Source organism: Pezoporus occidentalis, unplaced genomic scaffold (genome assembly GCF_034315485.1).
Source record: "Pezoporus occidentalis ecotype Australia unplaced genomic scaffold, CSIRO_AGI_Poc_V1 ctg458, whole genome shotgun sequence".
NCBI classification, from domain to species: domain Eukaryota; kingdom Metazoa; phylum Chordata; class Aves; order Psittaciformes; family Psittacidae; genus Pezoporus; species Pezoporus occidentalis.
The window spans coordinates 61,248-87,621 of NW_026915789.1; the positions used below are offsets into that span (position 1 = coordinate 61,248).

General features: G+C 36.8%; 1 long non-coding RNA gene across 2 annotated transcripts in view; it reads left to right on the forward strand.

Annotated features, from left to right (window-relative positions):
- LOC134172443 (uncharacterized) overlaps positions 1-11,343 on the forward strand; it is a 56,417-nt gene extending 45,074 nt beyond the window's left edge. The window contains exons 2-4 of one of the 2 annotated variants that reach the window (XR_009967923.1): positions 4,191-4,314; positions 9,076-9,220; positions 10,478-11,343. This is a non-coding gene — a long non-coding RNA (uncharacterized LOC134172443). The remainder of the gene's footprint in view (positions 1-4,190; positions 4,315-9,075; positions 9,221-10,477) is intronic. The other variant, XR_009967924.1, reaches the window with a different exon arrangement.
- The last annotated feature ends 15,031 nt before the right edge of the window (positions 11,344-26,374 follow it).

Sequence of the window (26,374 nt, forward strand, 5' to 3'; positions counted from 1 at the left end):
AGGGGAAGCCATGAGGATGCAGAGACAGGGCGCCTGACCCAGGCTAGCCAAAGAGGTATTCCATACCACAGCACGTCGTGCCCGGGGTGGGGGGTAACTGGGAGTTACCCGGAAGGACACGGGCTTCCGGGTGGAACTCGTTTTCTTGGCCGGTGGTATCGTATTCTCTTCCCTTGTTATTTTCCCTTATCATTGTTGTAGTTGATAGTAGCGGTGGTGATTTGTGTTGTACATTGGCTGCTGGACTGTTCTTGTCTCAACCCGTGGGAGTTGCACTCTTTCGATCCTCCTCCCTGTTCCTCCGGGAGCGGGGAAGGGGAGAGCCCCGGTGGGGGGGGGCCTCGATTTCTCTCAGCCCGGCATCACTCACTGGGAGTGAGTGAACAAGCTGTCCGGCTAGGGTTTAAACCACGACATCCAGTTAAATGCTACTCAAAACAGCATCAACTAGAGCAGCTCGTCCAGAGCCCATCTCCATTTTGACTTGTTTTGAAGGATGGAAACAACCTCTCTGAGCAAAGCTAGTACAGTGTTCAACTACCCTTACAGTTGCTGAGTAGAGTGTACTAAACCTAAATAAAACACTGGAAGTTGGTCTATCATCTACTTATCTTTTGTCAAAGAATGTCAATTCTGTAGCTGTCAGTGTGTATTTGTAGCAAAGTTGCATTACTTTTGCAGTTGTACACTACTGTGTAGATCAAACTGTGTGCATGGCAACTACATGCAACTAATAAGTTGGTTTAAGTTAAATGGTCTTACAAGCAGCAATTTGCCTCAATTGCATCATAGTTTAAACCCTGCTGATAACTTAGCACCGCATGGCTGCTCACTTGCCTCCCTTCCCCCTCCATGGATGGGATGGGGAGGAGAATCAAAGGAATGTAAAACCTGCAGGTAGAGTTGAGAACAGTTTAATAACTAAAATAAAGTAAATATCGTGGTTATAAAAAGAATAACAATAATGATGATAATAGGAAACAGAAAAAAAAAAAGAAAAAGAAATGAAAGCTCAGAAAACGCAAGTGATGCACAGTACAATTGCTTACTGCCCATTGACTGATACCCAGCCCAACCCAAACAGCAATTGGTCCCTCCTGGGTAACTCCCCTCAGTTTATATACTGGGCATAATGTGCTGTGGTATGGAATACCCCCTTGGCTAATTCGGGTCGGATCCTGGCTTTGCTCTCTCCTGGCTTTGTGTGCCCCTCCTTATAGCAGAGCATGAGCAACTGAAAAGTGCTACTTAGCTATAACAAAATAACCAAAACACAGCACTGCGCAAGCTGCTAGGAAGAAAAATAACTGTTACACCTGAAACCGGGACAATGGTAAAAAAAAAATAAATTAATTAAAAAATCAGTATTTAAGTGCAATTTAAACAAGTGGTCAAGACCAGGTTGGGCAGGGCTTTGGGCAACTGGGTGTAGTGGAAGGTGTCTCTGCCTTTGGCAGGGCAGTTGCAGCTAGGTGATTTTTAAGGTCACTTCCAACCCAAACTGTTCTCTAATTCCATGGTTATTTTTCTGTTCTCTCCAACTTGGCTTTGGTTTATTAGTTACAGGAAGTTGAATTTAATTTCTAAAAAGCACCCAACTTTGTTGTTTATTTGAACTTTATGTTGTTATCTGAACTTTCCAAGTATCTTCAGATTGTGAAGCTGTACTGTAAATGTCATGAGAATAGGCTTGTACTTGATTTTTTTTTTTTAATTTAATACTTTTGTCTTCATATGGTAGAACATTGATCTTAAGCAATCATTTAAAATTACAGTGATTAATTTTATAAATCATATATACTGACAGAATTTTCAGGGTCTGAAATAGAGAAAGAAACTTTTAGATGAGTTCCAAAGCCTTTGGATAAGCCAGTTATCTATAATTGGGGCAGTAGCAGTATCACTTATTCATTAAAAACTTAAAAGGAGCTAAATAAAAATTATCATCATTTTTAGAAGACCTCTGAAATGTCTGCTCTGTGCTCCTTCCATGAATCAGTTATTTTGGAAAGCTTCAAGATCTGTGTAATGTCTGAATGTTGTGGGGCTGATTTGTGTGGTCTCACACAGAAGGAAGGTTCTGAAACACCTCAGAGAAGGGTCTTGGCCTGAGGCTTCTTTTTTGTGGTTCTGTTGTTCAAGATTGAGTAATCTCAGTGTTGTTGAAGGGAGAAATGCTAGGCAGAGTACTAAATTGCTGATGTACATTCTAACTTTTGTGGTACAACCTTGCGGAAAAAATGATAGCAGTGAAGAAAACCCACTTCACTTTCCTATGGGGACTGGGAATGTAGTAGACGGAAATCTGGTAGAGCATGGATGGTGTGATAAGATAAAGGCCACATCAGTCTGTGTCTTTCTCCCCTCAATCCTCTCTTCTCCTTCAGTAGTCCAACAGGAAATCTGTATGTGTAGCTTTATGTCAGTTCTAGGGAGCATCTCACCCTTTGTGGTCAGTTTTGTGGTAATAAACTTCAGGGATGGCATTAGGATGACCCGATTGCTGCTTGGATCAGGCTCGTTATCGGTCAGCAGGTGGTGAGCAGTTGTATTCTCTTCCCTTGTTATTTCCATTATCATTGTTATCATTGGTGGTAGAAGTAGTGGGTTTGTGTTCTGCCTTAGTTTGTGTTATAATTTGTGTAATACCTTAGTCAACCCGTGGGAGTTACATTCTTTCGATTCTCCTCCCCATCCCTCCAGGAGTGGGGAGAAGAAGAAGGGGGGAGTAAGCAAGCGGCTGCGTGGTTCTGAGTTACTGGCTGGGCTTAAATCGCAATAGTTGTGTTTGGAGAAAGAATTTTCTTTCTCCAAAGTCAGTGCAGATCTGAAGGCACTTTTTTTATGGTTTGCTTTTAAATCTGGCGACAAATATAATGGAGATGTGAAAATAAACCAAATACTGTTTTGATTTTACAATTTATAGGATGTGCAATTTCACTATTCATGTTACACATGCAGAAATTACATAGGGATGTTAAAAAAAGAGAGGAGCAACTTCATGATTTAATTTAAATGCATTTTTAACAGCATGTGCTTTTTGGACAGCACATTGTGGTTTAGATAAACACTGTGTTGGCAAATAGTGAGTGACAAGGAGTGGCCAGTTAGCATGTAATCACTGAATGAGTCATGAAACCAGTATTATAATTATGTCACTATGAGACCAGGTTTGCAAAGCCCCATGTTTGCAAATATACAATCCGGTGACTGAGAAGGTTTGTTTTGTTTGTTTTTTGTTTGTTTTTTTTTTCCAATGTAAGTGAATTTCAAAAAAGTAAATTAATCATACCGAAATGGGAGATGATAAAATGCAAATGGCTCCTAGTTGCAGGTGATAGACATGCTGACTGTTAGTTTTCTGGGTAATTAAAGATACAATATAAAATACCTGTTGTATTTTGTAGTTACAAATATTTGATAAGAGCGCATGGCCATCCTGACAGTGAAAGAAGTCCAGAAGTCTCATATATAAGCAATACGAACTTCTCTTACTGTGAGGAAAGCTCCTTAATAGTAACAGACATCAAAGCCCATTACATGGTTGTATATGGTGCCAGTCTGCAATACATAATTGTGTATGAGGAACATAAAATATGTGATTAAAGGAGTAGTGGGCAGGAAGAAGGAACAGTACAGACCCTCAGGACTGCAGGCCTGATGACCTTTCTTTTATGATAGTTTAAGAGCATCCTATCAGGATTTGAACGGTAGCACTTTATAATCACAGATCATCACCCTGTGTGGACCCAAGAAAGGTCCCAGTAGAATAAATTACTCTGTTTCCAGCTTGATCAATAACCCAAACCAGTGGATATTTGAAAAGAGAAATTTGCTTATCTGGTCTGAAGCTTTATGCTTGGGTCTATGTATATTTAGGAGAGCTTTTGATATGTATTTTGATTTTTCTTTAAACAAGTGTTTTCAAAATTTGCCTGTTGCTGTTCAGAATCCAAATCTGATTTAATTTGTGGAAAAGACAAAGATGAAAAAAGGAGAAAAAAGTAAAAGTCTCCTTATGCATACTGTTATTATTATCCAAATTTAAAAAGATCTGATGATGTGGGGGGCTGGTTTTAAAAGCTCTGCCCCCCTAATGTTTCACTTTAATTTGCTGTAGGTAGGTAAACCTCTTCATTTCTGAAATGCAACTATTCTTTTTTTCGCCAATGCACACTTTCAATATTTAGTGATGCAGATGCGCAAAATGCTGTTGCAACTTTCAAGAAACTTTGAAAATCCATTTACACATCATTGAAAGTTGGGATGGCTTCTCTGTGGATAAAAGTCAGATGCAGGATAAATACTAAGCAGGTATGTTGTTAGATGTGAAGTTGAAATTAGGTTTTCTGTTTTAATCTTCTTTTTTAAATGTTTGGTTGAATGCAAGTAGTGTCTATTTATAAAGAAGTAATTAGTTCGACAAAAATACTTAGTCTCCTCACTAAATCATGTTTGTCAGAACAGAATCATTTGCATAGTAAATAATTGTGATATTACGTATAGCTGTTATTTTGATTGAGACATAAGCCCCGGCAGCAAATGCAGTCTTGCTGAGAAAGAAGTTACCTTTTGGATTGATAAGTAAGGTGCATGTGGAAAAAATAATGTAGAAAGGACTCACAAAACTGTTGCTATTTAATAAATCTTTTACTAAGTTTGTTCTGAAAGATAGGAAAAGCAAATTGTCCAGCTGCATCTTTGCTTGTATAATCAAGGATTTCATAGCATCAAAGTCAGCAGCGTATTACATATTCTTTATCTTAATTCTGCAAAACCAGAAACCATAGTATCAGGTGACAAATTATTGTTAGAAAAGTGACTTACATGCATTGTGTTATTTGGAACTTGTCATGATGTTTCATGACCAATGATCAATTGCTCAGGCAAAGGGTTATCAAGTGTGAGTACTTTTTACTAGTAATTTTTCACAAATTAACTCAAGTGTCAGTATTTTTTGTTTCTTTTCCAGATATTGCATATAATTGCATATATTTGGGATTGATACTATAGTTATGCATTGTTTGAAAGCATTGAAACTCCAGTTAATAAACGCAATTTTTGAAGATGATCCAAAGAGCTGCCATTACTTCTGCATTTGGAATAAACAGATCTATTCATACATTGACAATCAGTTATAAAATAGGAAATGTTCATCAAGGAAAGAATTCAGAAGCAGTCTGTAGAACAATATAAATATCTACTATGCAAGAAACTGATTCACATATTTTTAAAATGTATTTTGTTTGGGGCAATCCATAATTTAAAGAACAGTTAATTGGTAGGTATGAGTGAATCTGGTTATGAATAACAAAGAGTTAAAATGAAACTCTGAAAACATTCTTGGAATAAAGTGTCTCCCTGCAGCTTTTGTCTGGGGAAGCAGAATCTGTTGAAAGAGGTGGTCCAGTAAATAGAAAACAGAATGAAAATGCTTCTCCCGCATCTGTCATTTGGTTAGTAATCCAGTCTACTTTGTTCTTTTGGTCTGGATTCATGTGCAATAAACCAGCAGATATAAAAATGACTTAATTGTTTGGCTTCCCTCCTTGGTCAAGTAATACCCTTAACTTCTCAGGCGAGGAGGATGCATATCACTTACAATCCCTGCATTTTCCGATGACTGTTAACCCCATCCTTTGATGCAGTGAAAGGTAGAAAGCAAGTTTATTTCCTGGTTTATGACAAGTTTTCATTCTGCTGTCTGTCCCTTTTCTTACACAAGTGGAATGGAGAGGCTAGCTTTCCAGCATGTGGGCTGATTTATGCCATGTGTTTCAAGTGTGGAAGTTATAGCTGGCTTTTTTCACTGCTTGATTTTCACTTTCCAGGAATCTTGCTTGTCATGGTTTAAACCCAGTCAGCCACACAGTCTCACTCCCCCTCTTCTTCCCTCCCCCTAGTCCTGGAGGGATGGGGAGGAGAATTGAAAGAATGTAACCCCCATGGGTTGAGGTAAGAACATTCCAGTAGCTAGGGTGTAACACAAACCACTACTGCTACCACCAATAATTATAGTGATAAAGAAAATAACAAGGTAAGAGAATACAACCACTCACCACCTGTTGACCGATACCTCGCCCCACCCAGACAGAGATCTAGCCCTTCTCTCAGTTACATCCTGGGCATGACATGCTGTGGTATGGAATGCCTCTTTGGTCAGTTTGGGTCAGGTGTCCTGTCTCTGCTTCCTCCTGGCTTCCTCTCCTCCCTGGCAGAGCATGAGGCTGACAAAGTCCTTGGTCAGACTAAACATTTGAGCAGTAACTAAAAACATCTGTGTTATCGGTGCTGTTCCCAGGTCGAAAGTCAAACACACAGCACTGCACCAGCTACTAAGAAGGAGAAAAAATGACTGCTATTGCTGAACCCAGGACATTTCTTCATAGAAAGAAGCTATTATTTCTTGTGAGGTTTGCATCTGAGTTTCAAATAAGGATCAGAATAAGAACAGTAGAGACTTTCATGTCCGGTTTGAAACATCATGTATATAGACACGTCATTACCGTATGAAATTTCGTCTTCCAATTCTATGAAATGTTTCTGTTGTTCTTAAGGGTATGAGGGCTCCTCCTTTCCCTATGATATGAAGAGGAGAAAAAAAGTGGTGCTATCAAAGTATTTTGAGTTGTTCTAGTTGTGAAAGAGTCCAGAGAACATAAAGGCATTTACTTGACTGGGAAGCTGAAGAAACAGAAAGGTGGCTGTAGAAACAAATGAAAACATGTGAGCAAGCCTTTCCAGGTTAATTCCCGGATCATAATCCTCTTTGTGAAAGGCGAGGCTAGTTTGCTGAAAGAGAAAGAAATGTTAGTCTAATCAGCAGCCTAATAACGTATGAATATAGGCAGCCTAATAATATATGAATACTGCCTTAATATTTTAGGTCAATCTTTAAATCAGGTCTTCACAAAATTCAGACTGAGACTTATGAAACCAGAGAAAGTATTGAAATATATTAATTACACAGGGAGCTCTGTTTACAGCTTTTCTGTTTATCATATTATAAACTTTTGAAGTGTTTTTGCTTGTTTTGTTGTTGTTATTGTTGTTGTTTTATCACCATAGATCATAGAATTTCAGGATGGAAGGAACCTCAAGGATAATCTGGTCCAACTTTGACCAAAGCAGTTTAGACAAGATGGCCTGGCACCCTCTCCAGCCAAAGCTTAAAATTGTCCAACACTGGGGAATCTATCACTTCCCTTGGGAGAGTATTCCAATGGTTAAATGTTCTCATTGTGAACAATTTTCCTCTTGTCCAGAATCTTCCCAGGAGTAACTTGTGCTCATTACCCTTTGTATTTCCTTGTGACTCCTTGTGAAAAGGGAGTCTCCATCTTCTTTGTAGCCACCATTTATATACTGGAGCATGGTGGTAAGGTCTCCCTGAGTGTCCTTTTCTTTAGGGTGAATGTCGTGGTTTAAGCCCAGCCGTAAATCAGAACCTCTCAGCCACTCTCTTACTTCCCCCCCTGCCACTTCTTCTCCCCCCAATCTCAGAGGGATGGGGAGGAGAATAGAAAGAATGTAACTCCCACAAATTGAGATAAGAACAGCCCAGTAACTAAGGTATAACACACAGCTACTACTGCTACCACCAATAATAATAATGATAAGGGAAATAACAAGGGAAGAGAATACAACTGCTCACCACCCACCAACCGATACCCAGCCTGACTGAGCAGTGATCGAGCCCTTCTGGGTAACTGCTCCCAGTTTATATACTGGGCATGATGTGCTGTGGTATGGAATACCTGTTTGGTTAGTTTGGGGCAGGTGTCCTGTCTCTGCTTCCTCCTGACTTTCCCTCCTCCCTGGCAGAGCATGAGACTCAGAAAGTCCTTGGTCAGAGTAAACATACTGAGCAGCAACTAAAAACATTGGGTTTATCAGTGCTGTTCCCAGGCTGAAAGTCAAAAACACAGCACTGCACCAGCTACGGAGAAGGAATAAAAATGACTGCTACTGCTGAACCCAGGACAGTGAACAAACACAGTTCTCTCAGCCTTTCTTCATACAACTTCCCAGTCCTTTGATCATCTTTATGGCCCTTCTCTCCATCCTGTCACATCTTTTTTGTGTACTGGGGACCAAAACTAAACACAGTATTCCAGGTGTGGCTAGACAAGCCCTGAGTAGAGTGGGATAATGACTTCTTTATCTGGGCTAGGGATTCCCTTGTTGATGTAACCAACATCCTGTTACCTTTCTTTGTCGCAGCAGCACACTGTTCACTCATAGTGAGCTTGTAGTGCAACAGGACCCCCAGATCCCTTTCCACAGAGCTGCTTCCCAGCCAGGTTGATTCCAGCCTATGCTGCACTCTTGGATTGTGTTTATCCAGCTGCAAGTTTTAGCATCTCTGAAGTCATTTTGAAGTGTGGAAAACTATTAGGTTGGTTGTTTACAAAACCAGATGTTTTACCTTTAACTATAAGGTGATGATGATTAGTCACATAGAACAGAGAAAACTGCTGAAGTAATCACAATGTTTTTATCCAGGGTACAACTGGAGACATTTTCCAGGTTGTGAACATAATCTGAAATTTAGTGGAATATTCAGTTAAGTCCATCCTTTCTGTTTAATTTGAAATGTTCAATCAGTTTTTATTTTAGATGGCAAAGAGGTAAATACAAATCAATTGACCTTTTTTGAATCAATGACCATGAACATGATTTTTGGCCTGCATGCAAATGAAAGAGCTACTTTTCTTTAAAGCCTTTAAAATCTAAATAAACCTAGAAAGCTGGCACCTGCCATTTTCTGTATACCAGCATTAGTAATGACCAGTGAATTCTAGCTGTGGTGAAGCAGCTTGTCTTGTGTGAGCAAGATATCTTAATATAGACAGCTCACTTTTCTCATTAAAGTAATTATTGGATCAAACCCAAAGCGATTATTTCAAATGTGTTGCAGTTCTGCTCTAGAGTGCTGTTCAGAATCAATGCAGCAAAGCACTGAAACATATTTATGAATGAATTCTCAAAAAAATCCTGATGCTTGTTTGGAAAATCCTTATAGGCATAGGGCTGTTTGAGCCATTTGAACAGAAGTTATGCATTTCTTTGCAGGCTCCCTTCTTCCTTTGATGGTCACCATTAGTATCTTGAGGCAGAGATCCTAGAGGTCTGTGCAGCTAGAAAAGCTTCCTGCTCCCTCCTCCATCTGGTGATTCTGCCTTTCAAATGGGATGCAGAGCAAATTGCAGTGACGCAGGTAAAATTACCTTAGGTGTTGAATTCAGACAACTTTTGCAAGAGAGCACTGTGAAGGATGGGTATCAATTGGATATTGATGCTTTTCAGGTCCACCCACATGGATACACACAGGAGCCTAGAAAATAAATGTCTTTAAAATTACAGGAAGAGAAGGTTGAGAACACAGATGCAAAGGAGTTTTTCCACTGCTCCCCTTCTCTCATAGTTTCCAGTTCAAGTTTATGTGCCATTTTACTTAATCCTCTGCTTAATTGCTCTAGCATTAGAAAGCTATTCTTCTTCATACAAGAAACAAAACAGCTTTTCTTCTGCAAACATAAATCACCTCTCACAAAGCACACAACTAGTTCAACAACTACTGCACAGCCGTAAAGCACACAATAAGTTAATTAAATGTTCAGATTTATAAGCAATATTCAAAGACATAATTAATATCAAAACTGGGTTTATACAGAAAACCCAAGGATTTCACAAGCAATGTATTAAATACCCAAACTTTTTCTGTAATTCAGTGATGTTATTCAGTTTCTTTTTAAATAAAAGTGCTCTATATGTGCTGCTTCTCAGCGGAACATAAGCAGGCTATCTAGATTGTGCTGCTTATGCCATTATAACTGGAATAAGAAATAAGAGAAATATAAATGGTATGGTTAGTAGAATACAGTAAATGTCTTGAAGACCTTTGCCATCTTTGAACATCATTTATGCTTACTGCTGAAAGCCCAGTGAAGGCAAAAGTAAATATCCTGTGTAACAGTATGTGAGTAGCTTCATGGATTTTCTTGAGCATAGGAGGGTAAAAACTCTCTAAAATAATTCAGAAAAGTATAGCAAAACCCAGCATTTGGTACCTGACAAGGGAAAATTTAAAAGAGAAATTAAATGCAAAAGGGTGGTGAAATAGCTTATAAGTAATGGTTTCGTCATTTCTCTTCCAAGGAATTCCTTGGTCTCTTCAGTTGAAGACTTGCTGACTTTTCTTTGTGGAGGAGTTAATTTTTCTTGTTACAAAAAATAAAACCACATGGTAGTAAACCATACAAATATGTTACTTATTAGTTTGCCTTAAGTGCTAGTCCATAAACTGTGGCAAATGAACAGTTGATTCTCATAGGTCTCTGTTGCCCATGTACTCTCTTGGATGGTGGATGGCAAGATCTTGGATAACCTTCTTAGCTGGTATGAACTATGTTCATGAATCAGAACTCCTAAGTTACTAAAATGTGAAATCTCTTCATATTGTGTTGCATCTTAGAAATCTGAAGAAATATTACTTCTTCACACTTGGAATTGGACATATTTCTCCTAGAGAGCATCTGCAGTGATTGTGTAATTCTTACAAGAAGAGAAGAATCAGAACAGTGTGCTTGAAACATCATTGAGATGCTCAAGGAGAAATGAAATGTGAAAGTCAGCACAAGACCGGGTATTTGCAATGCACCTGTACAGTCTTGCCATGGTAGAGATGTGTATCAGTTTTTTTTGTGAGGCTTCATAGAGTGAAATGGATACCATTGTGTTGACAGTGCTAAAGAACTTGTGAAAAGCAGCATCTGCTGTCCTAGTTCAAACAGGTCATTATTATCCATGAACAAATATGAAGGTGACAATTAGTGACTGCTAAGCTTCCTTTTGGTTATTCTCTTGGCCTGAGTCCTAAAGACACTACATTACCAGAGCAGAAAATGGAGTCTTGGGGATTAAGTGCTGAAGACTCTCTCCCTTAACTTACTTCCTCCTTTATCAGACACAGCTGATTAGATAGGAAGGTGTGCTGGCTGGCGCCTTCCCATCCGACTTGTTTTTGTACCTTTCTGCTGTGTAGTGCTGGGTCATGTTCCTATTCATTTTTCATGACCTTTCCTCATTACACCCTTTTCAATTGCAGCTTGTTTCTGTGACCTTGGAGTCTTACGGGCCAATCCAAAAGATCAGGCACTGTGTTTTTAAGTTACCTTCTGAAAAGGCTGGAAACACAGAGACATTTTTGTGCAAAGTTTATGGGTATGTGTATCTTTTACTCTTTTTTTTTTTATCATGTAATATTTGGCTCAGTGCTGTAGACTATTTTTGGAGCCTGTTAGCAACTTTATGTATTCTTGTTGAATGAATTGAATGACTCTTTTTTTACAGATGTCTTATATTTGGTACATATGTGGCTGTTTCATAAAAAAGTGGATAATTAACTGATATGTGTAAATATCCATCTTTAATTCACAGGTTTTCATTCCCACTGCTTTGCTGCTTGTTTCTATACCGACTCTGTGTTTCTGCCTCTCTAAAAATCATGCAGTTGTAGAGGCTTTGAACTCACACCCATTTATTGCAGTCCTGTACAAATCAGATCATGTGTTGAATTTATGCTGTAAGCAATAAACTGAATTAAAAATATACCTATATACCTTTTCATGTGCTTTGACATATATAGATATCCTTAAATAACTACTTTATTTTGATTGTTGGATTTGTTTTATTCACAAGTTCCCTATGCAAGTTTTCAGTCGATACTCAAGTAGTTTATAAGGAATTGTGATCCTTTATCGATGGGAAAGAATGACTAATAATCCATTTTCTCATCTAAAACCATCTTCCTATCAGGTTCATAGCTAAAAAGAGAAGATGTAGAAATTGCATGCTATGTTTTGAGAAAACATGAAGTATATCTACCCATGTAAGAATAAAGAACATGTTGTTATAGATCTGTTCTCCTGTATTTGTGATGGGAGGCACTTCTGTCCAGGAGTTGTGTAACCTAATTTGCATGGCACTGAGCCTGAGTTAACATACCTTGCTTCTCAGCTTACCCTTAATGCTGGTGCATGGCTTCTGGATCAGAGATTTCTTAGTCCTGGTGAGCTGGGTGGACTGGATACTCAACTTTCTGTACACTGTCATGTCAACATGCATTTAATGCTCCCTGAAAGGGATTGAGGGCTGAGGTATGAGCATTCTGTGTGGAGACAGTACAAACCTTATAAAAGCATTGTCTTTAGGTTACAATTTTTAGTGTTGGAGCCTAGAATGACGTATAACTTTTAGAGGTCTGATGCTTGGATGCATTGGGTTCTTACAGCTCTTCTAGGGGTGGAAGAGACAAAAGAAAATAAGAAGATGGGCAATCTGGATTCACCCAGATGCTTCCATTTGGTTATAAGTTGCCTTACAGAAGGTATTTAAATCTGTCAGTTCTGATGTTGATGTATTTTATTATAAAATCCTATACTAAATGCAGAAACAGATGTAACTTTGACGTAAATAGGAGGATTCTTGGGGCTAAATGTCCTCTTTTTCTGGTATCTATGCCTCAGAGGTGAATTAAACTCCTTTTGTTTCGCCAGTGGTGCTTCCTTTCTGTATCTTCTTTTGGTTGCCTATTTCATCTGCAGAATGAAAGTTTCCAGGGTGTTTCAACACCTTTTTTATGCAGTTTCAGTTCTTTGGAGCTATTGACTGCTGCTGTAAATCAGAACAGCCTTGGGACTGAAGTGTAAGGAGAGCAGTCACAATGTACAGGGATGCAAGCATTGTTTTATTCTGTGCAGCTCCACTTTCTAATGGCAACAATAGTTTGAATCATAAAAACATGAATAGGAGAGTACCTATTTGTAAAATTTCTTTGAATAAAACCTTGCTACTTGCTACATAAGGTAGGGTGTTTTTTTTTCCCCCAAAATTAATTCAGGTGTACTTGAAAGGCAGAAATTTAATTTAGAAACATGCTCCAGCATAATTTAAAATATCACTTCTATCAACTGTAGTTTTACTTTCATGTGGTGGTTGCAAAGTAGTACTTCTTTTCTAGAACGACGTTGTTTCTTCTTGTTACTAAACACAAAGAAAATGAGTGCAACTTTCTGACACTAATAACTAGTGCTGAGACAAGCATTTTACTGTGGTAAATTACTTTGGAATGAAACATGTTTTTAAAGTTTCTTGGAGGATTCACTCTAAGAGGAAATGCAGCTGCAGTCAGACTTAACATTTGTGGCAGTACTGCTGAATTGTTTAATATTAGTATATTGTATATATCAACTTTCTTAATGTAACATTGACTCTTATTACAGTACATGTGTTAAGTACCTGCAGACCCCAAAAGATTCAGTTTCACTGACTCAGGAATTTGTTATGGCAGTAGCAAAACAAACCTTTTTCTCATAGTTAAAGTGCAAATATTAAATTACAGGATTAATTTTGGAGAGAACTTTGGGTTAATAATAACATGCGACTACTGAAGTTAAGGTGAAGTTTGTCTTCTATTTCAGCTGAAACATAGCATGTCCCTTGTCAAAGGCTTTTGAAAATATCTCTGAAAAAAATGAAATTTATTTAAAAGAAAGGGAATCGTGTGTTCTGTCAACCCTTCATTGCTTCCTTTGCAACTTGAAAAACCTATTGAGCCTGACTAACAACATCAACAAAAAAATTGGTTCATTAAGTTCAAGATCTTCCACTGACTCCCTTAGGCACTGATGCAGGCTCCTACTTATTAAGCATGCAAAGAACACATGATTTGTGCTTAGAAAGTTGGGGGATTTTTTATAAGTAATTACAGCAATCTAATAAAACTATAATTTTTTTAGCAGGAGGTCTCACTTTTTGAAGTGTTGGAGAACTAATGAGAAGTCATATTTGATAAACCTTATTCTTCAATTTTGCAAAAAAGAACATATAAAATGTACTTCTTCCTTTAATTTTACTTAAACCATATGATTTGGTGTAAGTGAAGTTTATGCAGAAGCAAGAGATAATATTTGTTTTAGAAAGATGAAAGCTTCATTCTTTGAAATGATATTGTAGGAAGCTGAAAAATGAGTAATCACCTACTGGTTATGATGCTGCCCAATAGTAACCGCTGTACCAAGGGGTAATCCAAACAAAGCCTTCCTGATCATTGCTGGAAACAGCTCCTATTGTTCTTGTTCTGGCTGCTTCTAATTGTATAATAATGGGCACTAATGCTTTTCATGCTATATGTTTCTGAGTCCCACATTTGTGAAACAGACTGAAAAGTAATAACGTCAGAAGTAGTTTAGAGTATTTTCTACCCCAATCCCTGCGCATGGTTTAACAAATCTCCTTGTCTAATCTTTGAAGAATTAAAACTGTGTTTAGTCTTTGCTGAAGACATAAATATACAAGCCTAAGAAAAGTGGGCTGGACATTTACAACAGTGAGACTTGAGAGCGATTTCCCTTGAGTGGGCTGTATGAATATGATTTATTTATTCTTCTCATAAACAGACTGATTTCTCATCTTAACAGTCAATAGGAAAATGTATTTTATTATGCAAAAAAATAAAGAAGCAAATTTATTTCCAGTCAGATCTTAACATTTTGTTCAAAAATATTAAAAAAAAAATGTTTTTTTTTTAATGAAGGAGTTCCTGAAAACCAGCCAGGCAGGAGTGTTTCCTTCTCTCTACAACATTGTAAATAAGCTGTTGATGGGCACCTCTGATTCATTGTCTGCATTAGGACTTGTGCTTTGGTTTTTTGGTACAATTACTGCTATTGTATTTTATCTAAAATAGAATAATTTATGCAGGAAATTATTGGTTTAATTAATGCTTTTGTGTTTTCTCTAAAATAGAATAATTTCTACAGGAAGGATTGTTGTTTTTTTTCTTTTTTTAATAAGTACTGCAGAATATAAGAATCTCCTGTAGGAGACTAAGGAATCAAGAGTGCTGTTTGATTTAAATATGTGCTTTAAGGGATGCACAGAGGTATTTACCCTAATTCCCAAATGTTCTGCCTGTGCCATTTGAGTTCTGAGTTATAAGGTGGAAGGTGAACAGCCCCACTTTGCTTTCATTTTTTAAAATTTGATCTTGTGAATTTAATCACTCAGAATGTGACCCATTTCAACACTTGTCTCCCATTCCTCTTCTCCTCCCCCCTTTCTTCCTTCTCTCTCCTTTTCTTCATGTTTTTCTTCCTATTCAGCAAATACAGACAAAATACACAAATATTTTCAGTTAAATTTTTTGGCTTTCCAGCATTTGTACTTAGCTGTAAAATTACCACGAGAAGCTATCCAGCAACATTTATGAGGCTAATATATGTATCCTTACAAAATAGTTATACCGCTTTCATAAGGACATGATATGTAGGCAGTTGCCTGTCTCTTCTATTACTTAATTTGTATATTGCGTTATGTTATTTTATAATCGATTTCCACAAGTAAAAATTGCCACTGGTACACCATGTAAATGACCTATTTTTCAGATTTTAGGCAGTTAAATATTGAATTAATTAATTTTATTGAACTGGATTAAACTAATAGCATAAAACCCTTGTTTGCTTTTCGGTATTAGATGCTTAATTGGTAATTTGGCAGATAGGACAGGCAGGTATTTCCTGATGGTTGACAATTCATTGAGTTGAGTGCCAACAGCAAATCTAAAATCCCTTAACTGCTATTAATTAATTACCAGGAAATACCCCGCTTGGGTGGAGTTGGTTCATTATGCTTCTATTCCACGTAGAATTGTGACAGGTGAAAAAAAATCAAAATAATGTACAAAGAGGATCATACAAAGCTAGTAGAGAAACCTGACTGTATATTTGCTGTAGTTATATAGTAACACAAATATATCCTCACAGATTTCCTATTCACAAGCAGAGCTCAGAGACCCAAAACCAGAACCTCAAGGTGCCTTTAAGTTTAGAACTGCAAGGGTATAACCAGTATATATTTTACAATGGGGTAGCATTTTCTAAAGTGCACAAGTGAACAATTAAAATGTCTCCTGAGTACTGCCTTCTAACCTTTACAGATTCCATTGTATATCAAATCTGAGAAGTGTTTTACATGTTAATACTTCAAAGCAAGTGTACCTATTCACACAGGGTAAAATTAGGTTTCAGGAATTTTTGCCAGTATATCAGGGCTCCTAAAGTATGTCTACGAGTTTTCTCCTGATGTTTTAGGTTATGGTCTACAGTTGCTGATTTATTACTGCAAATTGTGTTGCGAATAATGATGAAAGTATAGATAGTCCTTGATAGCAAATCATGTCTATTTATAATAACATTATTTTCCAATATATCAAAGGAAAAGGGAGGGGAAAAAAGATATTTTTTAAATTTTTTTTCCTCCAACACTCTCTCTACCAAGAACCCCATATAATCATTAAACAAGAGAAATCTTATTTTTTATTAAAATAGACTCCTTAGTTGAAGGCATGAAGAAGATGTGATTTAAGAGACTTTACGATGCAAAGATAGGAGAGATGTATTATCTTTTTTTTCTGCTTGTACAAGTCCAAATCAGAGGAGGACTAAACACAGAGAACTAGTTTTAGGTTCCTTATAATAATAGAATCATAGAATAGTTAGAGTTGGAAAAAAACTTAAGATCATCTAGTTCCAGCCCCCTGCCATGGGCAAGGACACCTCATCCTAGACCGTGTCACTGAAGGCTCTGTCCAACCTGGCCTTGAACACTGCCAGGGATAACATGGTCTAGGGTGACGTGTCCCTACTTATGGCAAGGGGTTGGAACTAGATGATCTTAAGGTCCTTTTCAGCCCTAGCTATTCTGTTATTCTATGATTCAACCAAATGCATGTGAAGGTAGGAAAGGTATTTTAGGCGGTGGTGCAGGAGGTGGAGACACAAGTGGGATGGAGAAAGAAAGGGGAAACTATAGGAAATGTTCAGCGAAATAGTTCATTTCCTTATATTTATGAAATGAGTGAGTTCCCACATGTTATTTTTGACTGGAATTGTGTTACGTTTTTTGAAGAACCCTTGAGAATCAGTTGATACCAGGGATAGATAACTCATTGAGCCACTGGAACCTAGCAGTTTTTAAAATAGAATAATTCAGATTTGTTTTTCTAGGGTGCGGTCTCTGAGCAAAATTTTACCATGTTTAGGAAGAAAAGGAATTCTAATGTATCTTTAACAACCTGAAGAATTTTACTGTTATTCAATGGCTAGTTGCTTAAATTTAAACAGTGTTTCCGTGGGACAAGAAAGAACTACTGCTAAGAATCAATGTAGATCTTATGATTGTGAGCTTTTCAGTGATCACCCTAATAATTTACATACTTTCATAACAGAATAAGATATCATGTACTTACAGCTGAATTATGGATACTATTGCATAAACTATATACAATGTCTTTCAAGCTTTTTGTTTGGATGCTGTTTAAATATGCAGCTCAAATCCCACTATCACTGAAGTGAGTGATACAACTTCAAAGACAACAAGAACACACCCTCTTTATCTGATCTAGTAGAGATACAATGGGACAATGAATACAAGAACATTTTTGTTTCTTCAGATGTAAACTTAAGTATAAGATAGCAATGTATTTTGTCACTCTGTTTTCCCTGTGGGACAGACCTAGTAAATATTATAGTATATTTTCTTTAATGAAGATTAAATTGCAGATGTTGTTTGTAACCTGTTAATTTTTAGGGGATTTCTTTCTAACTAGTTGTCTAAATTAAATTTTGGTGAAAAGCTAATATTATATGGCCTAAAATGCAGAGCTACTGATATCTTAGCCCTATCCAAAATCTTAGAATCACCAGTGGTTAATATTAATGCCATTTCTAGGTAATCTCTTACGTTATGGTAGACAGGTTTAGGCATTCAGATGTGTAGACAAAAAAGAATCTTATATGGGCTGATACTAATTGCAGTATGTTCTTAATGAGGAAAACCGGCAGGGAGAGTTCATCTGAGTACTATTGGAGATTAACAATAATTAATCGTTTAACTGAACTAAAGGCAAATTATTAGTATAATTTGCCTTTATTCATAATATATGATGTTATAATTATATAATATATAATTTGCCAAATTGTGGGATGCATTAAAGTGTCCTTTGAGTTTCTTGTAGGTGGAATTATTTATTTATTTTTTAACCTTTTCTTGTTTAAAGTTGCTTTGGAACTAGTCAGAATAGCATGTTATCCGCGTATTATTTGCTTCCATTTTATTTTATTGCATCTATGCAGAGTAAAATAAGGATACTTTCCTTAATACATAATGGTCAGATACCCTGACGATGCCCTTAAGAACTATTCCATTGGATTTGTGCAGATTGTAAGGAAATAAATTTCCTTACAAATTGAAATGAAATAGGACTTAACTTATTCAGCCAGTAAGACCTATGTATTCCTTTTGAAAAATACGAATACATATCATAAGAATAATAAATAAAATAGGAATACATGACCAGTGTTTCTGCAAATAGATAAGAAGATGCATGTTTTAGAAGCCCGTGACACAGCTGGTCTGCCAGACTATTGTTTCACACAGCAAGAAGTGGAGCACTGGCAAATTAAAAATGATGCACTTGTCTATGACTTGATAAAATCCAGTTTGAACCCTGTGAGACTTTGAGGATAGAAATGGTATACAGAACTATATGCTTTGTAACTTAACTACTATTATAGGAATAATAGTTCTCGCTGTGAGAAAATAAACAGGAACAGATTCTAATATTGCAAAATTCTTACAGATTCTTACAGAATCCTGTGGTTATCTTAGCATTTTATTCCATTATTGCAAACAGAAGCATACTAGAAAATTAGATAACATATGGATTTTATTTATTATACCCTTTGTAATACTGTTGAGTCTGTATCTGATTCAGTTTGAAAATATAAATTGTTTTTTATGTTATTTCAGTTTTCATTTTAAATACTTTCATTACTCTGCTTTTTAAAATTATTTTCAATTCAACTTTCTTTATCATCTGCTATTGATAACTTCTTTGAAGGAACTCTGCTTGCTTTAGAAACTATGGCAATTTTCTGGTATTAATACTGATTTTTAAACAAAGCCAAACAGTAGCCTTTTTGCTGCCTAAATATTATCAGTACATTTATTATATGCAGTAGAGAAAGTATCAGAGCTATATTCTGCAGGGTTATGGGTATGCATATGTGCATCAAACTTAATCCTACTGGAAATAAACAAACAAACAGAAGCAAGTCTTCACATCTTTGCATCAGTCTGCATGGCTCAAAGTATAAATTTACATTGATATTTCTGAGAAGATAGACTGTTTAGATTTTTCTTCCTTTTTAATTTTAGCTAAACATGTAAGGGCTATACAGAGTACTGGACTAGATTTGCTGAAGAAAAAAGTCCTCAAAGTAAACTCTAGACATAAGGATAATTTACCATAAAATACATGTGTCTTGAAGAATGGTCAGAATGAAAGTTTTATGTAAGTGGGCTGTAAAAATCAATCGGCAATCAATCTTATTTCCCCATATGAAACATATTCTTTTTACTCAAATAGAGACATGCTAGCTACTGTAAAAGCTGAAGATGAAACGAAGAAATGCTTGAGAGTCTTGATTGTTCTACAGATTCTGTATTTGATCACTTCCATACTTCCTTAATTGAAAATGGAAGTTGCAATAATCATATTTTGCAGGACTCAGATCCTGTTAGTGTATGTTAGACAATGTTATGAATTATATGACTGAATCACATGTCAAAAGCCAGTGGACAAATGTTTAATTTCTGATTCCTAATTAAGTTTAGGTGAGCACTGCACTGGAAGTGAACTGGAAGCTGCTCTGAACCATGGATGTTGTGGAGCTGAACAGGTACAAAAATCCGTCATTTGTGTCAATGCACAAACTGCTCTAGTTTCAGCAGCAAAAGTGAATGGTATGTCACTTTGAAATTTGAATGACTTCATTTCATGAAGTTCTTCCAGAGTGTTCATTAGGCCTTTGTGAGCACAGCCTTGATCCTTTTTATGACTGTAGAAAAATGTAGCTATTTATTTATGTAACTTTCCTTCCAAGTCCTAAAAAGGCAAAGATGTCATATGATGGGTATATTATTCCAGGGAGAGATACAATTCATGACAATGGAGGACTTGAGTTTTAAATAATGCCTTGAACAGACTCCCCTGCTTTCTCTGTCTCCTCTCACCACAATCGTTTCGTATGCTGATAAATATGAATTTTTAAAAGGCAATGAAACTATAACCATCTTGACCATTATTTGGTTTGTTCCCGGCTTTTTTATACATTAACATCACTTCTTCATCCCAAATTGGATCCTAAAATTTCCCTCCCTGATATTATTACTGATTCTAATTAACTTATTTACTCAGAATGTGAAGACTGATGATCTCAGAAGGGATATATGTCTCATCCTATTGCCCATGTTTTCTTGTTTTACTGTTTCAGTTATGTCATGTCATTCTCTGACACTTTTCCTATTTCATCTTCATCACTTTTCTTACCTTTTTTGACATTTGTTTCCTTGTGGCGTTGCCTCATTCAGTACATTACACCCTCTAGGTTCCTTGGCAGCTTCTAGATTAATTTCTTTTTTTTCCTTTATGTAAAGATTTTGTTTAGCCTTTGATATGTTTTCCGTTTTATGCCAGTTCCTTTCCTGCAATTTCAGTTGTACATTGCTCTTTCAGTGGTATTAACAGCTCCCTGTGTCTACCAGAGTGCATACTATTAGGATTTTTTCAGTCACTTTCTGGTATTTTGTATTCCTCTGTTTCTAGCACTTGTTATTACATCTGGAATTAAATTATTGTTAAGCTCAACTGCATTTGATTCAGGACATGCATGAGTTTTAAACATGCTGAGAGAGTTCATCTAACCAAAACTTATTTTTCAGGTAATTTCCAAAGGAAGGTTTTTTGCACACTCTCCACCCCCATATATGACTGCCCATTCTTCAACTGCTTTTTTATAATTTCTTTAATTCATACAAAAAAAAAAAAAGCATTGTTTTCCATACCACTAGAACATTTAACATAAGTTATTGTCAAAGAATAATTTTTGAGATTGCCCAAAGTATGTACGGAGCTTGTGCTAACCAAGAGAAGATATATTTCTCACATGAAACTCTGTTGATCTGGAGAGAGTTACTTTGAAAAAAAAAAACCAACCAAACAGCAAAGAGCTGCACTTCCCTATGATGGGTATAAACTTACTCTACTAAATTGGTATTGCAGTAAAATGTCAGTGATGTTCGTTTTCTGACTTGGGTGATGCTGCACACTAAACTGATCTTTACATATTGCCCAAATCTTCCAAAGTGGAACAGACCAGACCAAATTTCATGAGTAACTTCTGTTTTGTTTCACAGTCTCATTAGAATTGGAAGGGAACGCTGGAGATAACCTTTACTATTTTTAAATATTGTATGCATTTCTGCAAATGTGGGTTTTTTTCTATCTTTATTTTTACATAATTGTGGGGCAAGTGAAATGGCAGTCCAAGAGTTGGAGAGAGAAAGATAAATCTTCTTTCTAATTGTAGGCTCAGAATTTAATCTATTAGTGGAACAGTTCTACCTTTTTACGTCTCCATTTCCTTGCTCTGAAGATGTACTAGACCAGAAGAACCGTGGCTAAAAATAACATTAAATTTGGCATCTCTAACAGAGTATGTCAAAGCTACCCAGAGGTACATTCATTAGAAATGTTCTAGTTTGAAATTCTTCATTGCTTTAGCTGGAGTTTGTTAGTTTTTGGGTTGTTTGAGTTGTTTTTTTTTCTTTCATAAATTTATCTATCTTCTGCAGTGTTTAATTTACCCTCTGTATTTTTGTGTTTGTATATTTCTTTTCTAAGTTTTTCAAAAGAAACTAATGATTTTATTGCTACAGAAACCAAACTGCAACAACTCTTTTGCAACCATCATGTTTGGTTTCAATGTGGCTGGTTTTAGCTTTTGTCATTTTTTCCTTTGTCATTGAGCTTTCACAGTGGGAAGGTGGACTATACGGTAAGCTATAACTATGAATCCTGTGGAAAGGCAGGGGTAGTAAAGGATAAACACAGTATCCTATCAGGAAGCACTGCTTTGTAGGCAAAAAAGAGTTCTCACAGGTCAGTATTTGACAAAATTTGTTGTGTGTATGTTCAAAAATATTTTTTAGCAGCAGTAGCACAGTTCTCTTGTTCCTGCATTAGGGTTGTATCTTGTCATCTTATGTGCTGAACTCACACTGACTTCTGTTCATTGTGCATGGCAATGAATTTGCATTGTCAGTACAGAAATTTGCAAGGGGGAGGCCATATACCAACTCTTCCCAGGAATCCATAGCATATCTAAAGGGCTCATAATTCTTCACAGGTTCTCAGTGTAGGCAGGAAGGTCTTGTCTAGGGTTCACATGAAGCAGAAGTAGACATGCTCTGAAGAAAGCTAAATAATGAAGACAATTCTGAGAATATGTTACATGAATTTGTCTCTGTGTTTGTAATATGTGTAAGCATGAAATAAAAAAGAGAGTGTCTGAATGAGCACTGTTGTTAAGAAAAACAAAACTCACTGTGAAATAAGAAAAAAGAACTGAAGAACTAAAACAAACTAAGAAATAAAGGGTAAGCAGGTGCAGAGCTTGGAAAAAAGGAAAAAGTCTATTTTAACATTTTAAAATTTAAAAACAGAGATCTAGAAGTAAATATTTCCTTATTGTTCTGAAGAACCAGAATGTTATTTACACTGATTTACTCCTCTCCTCTTTGATGCATCTAACTACCAAGTTACAACTGGCAGTGATAAAGTTTGATGATGGGATAGTAATTTCCTCTAATTTTGAATTGTCTCTTTTTTTCTTTGCTTATCTTTTATATAGGTCTTCCTCATGTAGGCAGTTCAATAAGGATTTAAGGATCTTTATCTATTGTAGGCTTTAGCCTTAAAAAAGTAATGCTGTGAAGAGTATTTCTGGTTTTATTACTGAAACAAATGACCATTTAGAAGACCCAAACAAAATCCAAGCCACTAGGGAACTGGACATATATAGAAAGTAAGTGCTTCTGCCATATAGAATTTATATTTTAAAGGGACCATGTAGAAAGGCAAATGTTATTATCTCATTTAAGAATATGGGAGGAAGAACAGAGCAATGAAGTGAGTTGCCTAATGGCTCAGGTTTAAGCTAGGAATAGAATCCAGACTGCCTGACTCTCCTGGCATGGCATTAAAACATTACTTCTATAAAATAAATTAGAATGGATCGTAGAATGATTAGGATTGGAAAGGACCTTAAAGCTCATCTAGTTCCAACCACCCTGCCATGGGCAGAGACACCTTCCACTAGACCAGGTCATGCTGCAAGCCCCATCCAACCTGGCCTTGAACAATGCCAGGAATGGAGCAGACACAGCTGCTCCGAAATACCTCTTCCAATGTCCCACCACCCTCACAATAAAGAACTTCTTCCTTATATCCAACCTAAATCTCCCCTGTTTAAGTCTGAAACCATTATCCCTGTCATTACAGTCCCTAACAAAGAGTTCCTCTCTGGCATCCTTGTAGGACCCCTTCAGATACTGTAAGGCTGCTATTTTAATATGTTTCCTTTATTAAAAATAGACTTTCTACTATATTTTTTCCTGGTTCTAGATAAATTGTATAAAAACTAATTACTTGCAATGAAACCACATAGGTAGTATTTGTAAAACAGAAACATGTCTGTATTTGCATTATAGGAGGGAAAGATAGAACCACTAATCATGTTAATGTTTCTTCATAACTCTTCTTATACAATTGCATTTTCTGCTGCTTGTAACTTCATAAAACTTTGATTTGGGGGATTTATTTTCTTTTTTAGATGTCTGTTTCAGTCTGAGGTTTTATTAAAAGCATATAGACAAAATGGTTTGGACATTTCCAAAGACCTGGAAGTTGGTGCTGAATATCAGAAGAATTTCAAATATCCCCAGTCTGAAATCTCTTCAGACATTATTGTTAATATTGATGAAAAGGTAGGTGTTTTTTATTTGGTTGGTTGTTTTGGGATTTGTTTGGTATTGGTTGGTTGTTTTTTATTTTTTTTTTTTTTTAATTTTCACAGTTCAATGAGGTTTTACCTGTAGTCCATTCCAGTAAAAGCCCAAACTGTGTTTTTACTGTATTTTAACAATTGCTTTCTTTTGTAGTGTATCTAACCTGAAACATTATTATTATTTTAGATTTATGGTTGTACACATAGCCCTCAGTCAACTTGGGAGTGTGCTGTGCTGAATGTAATACAAGCACCAGCAGTCAGTATCTGCTGCAAAGACTCATGAAATTCTGAAAGTGTGTCCTAAGCCCTCCTAAAAATCTAGGCCTTTCAGTGGCAACTCAGAGAGAGATCCCCTAGATGATAACTAAATTAATTTCAATGTCATTAAAAAAATTCAAAGTAGTTCAACTATTTCCATTGTTCTGAGTTTTTGAAGTGGCCTCATGTATTCTGTATTAATTTCTTTAAGTAGTGTATATATGTATATATAGGAGGAGTCACCTTTGACTTCTTTTTCTTTTTCTGTTTTTTGTTTTGTTTTTGTTTTTTGTTTGTTTGTTTGTGTTCTTTTGTTTGTTTTAACCATTCTTTTGTTTTCAGAGCATATGAATTCCTATGAGTTTTGCAATAATTTTAAAATCTTAACTTTTCTTAAAGATAATGTGAACAAGTCTCCTGTGATATATACAATTCATGCAACGGGACATTGGGCTGCTGCTCTAAAAGTTAAAGAACTGAAGAAATCAAAACAGCCGGGTAAACCATATCTTATACTGTCAAAGACCAAATTGCAATACATTATGATGATGATGAAGTTCTTAATCTGAAGTAAATCAGATAACCGCACTGGAGCTACACTGACCCAAACTGCAAATGTTTTGGTGATTTCCATAAATTATGCCCTAGTTTCCAGGCACTTCTGGTCTGAGTTTTATATATCGAAGCCTAACCAGTAAGTTTTGGCTGTTCTGAGAGATGGTGTCATAAAGTCTTGTCACTCCCAAAACATCTTACACTGAGAGGTGAAATGCATTGACTGAAGTATATAGCACAGTCTGTAAGACATTTATTGGAGATCTAGGCTCTGCTCTCTCTGCCATTATGAAATAGAAGTATTCATACATTTATGGAAACTCTTTTAATGATTTTTACAAAGTGGAACAGATTCAACGGGCAAAATTTACACTTACTTAAGGAACAATATTCTGAGAGCCCTGTACGTTTCTTGTAAGTGGAAAATACCTTGAGATTTAATCAAAGTATTATAGATTATAGCAGAAAGAAACGGGTTTGTTGCTAGAAAAGTTGGGTCATCTGTGGTCAGAGATAGAGATTTCATTAGAGAGCTTTTATGTATCTGACTTGCTTTACAAAATTTATATTATGAATCTGTTATAACACTAGCTGTAAGCATGAGGGTTATACACAAAAGATTAAAAAATGTAACTGAATTGTAAATTAAAAATTATGAAAGAAGAGTAAGAATTGAACTTTTTTTAAAAAATTGATGCATATATTGGCAATATTTCATAAATATGCATGTTTGATAATCATAGAGCTGGTCACGCTCCTTTTGATGCAGCTCAGGATACAGTTGGCTTTCTGGGCTGCAAGCGCACACTGCTGGCTCATGTTAAGTTTCTCATCAAAACACCCCCAAGTCCTTCTCCGCAGGGCTGCTCTGAATCTCTTCTCTGCCCAACCTGTAGCTGTGCCTGGGATTGCTCCGACCCAGGTGTAAGACCTTGCACTTGTCATGGTTAAACTTTATAAGGCTCGCATCAGCCCACCTCAGAAGCTTGTCGAGGTCCCTCTGGATGGCATCCCTTCCCTCCAGGGTATCAACTGAACCACACAGCTTGGTGTCATCGGCAAACTTGCTGAGGGCTCACTCAATCCCACTGTCCATGTCACCGACAAAGATTTTGGACAAGACTGGTCCCAACACTGACCCTTGAGGGACACCACACATTAGCAGTCTCCTGCTGGACATTGAGCCATTGACCACAATTCTTTGCATGAGGGCATCCAGCCAGTTCTGTATCCACCAAGTGGTCCACCTATCAAATTGATGTTTCTCCAATTTAGAGACAAAGATGTTGTGTGGGACAGTGTCAAATGCTTTCTGCAAGTCCAGGTAGATGACGTCAGCTGCTTCGCCCCTATCCATCAGTTCTGTAGCCCTATCATAGAAGGCCACCAAATTGATCAGACAGGATTTCTCCTTAGTGAAGCTGTGTTGGCTGTCACCAACTGCCTCATTGTTTTTCGTGTGCCTTAGCATGCTTTCCAGGAGAATCTGGTCCAAGGCTTTGCCAGTCACAGAGGAGAGACTGACTCGTCTGTAGTTCCCTGGGTCTTCCATATTCCCCTTCTTGCTAGTGGAGGTTATATTTCCC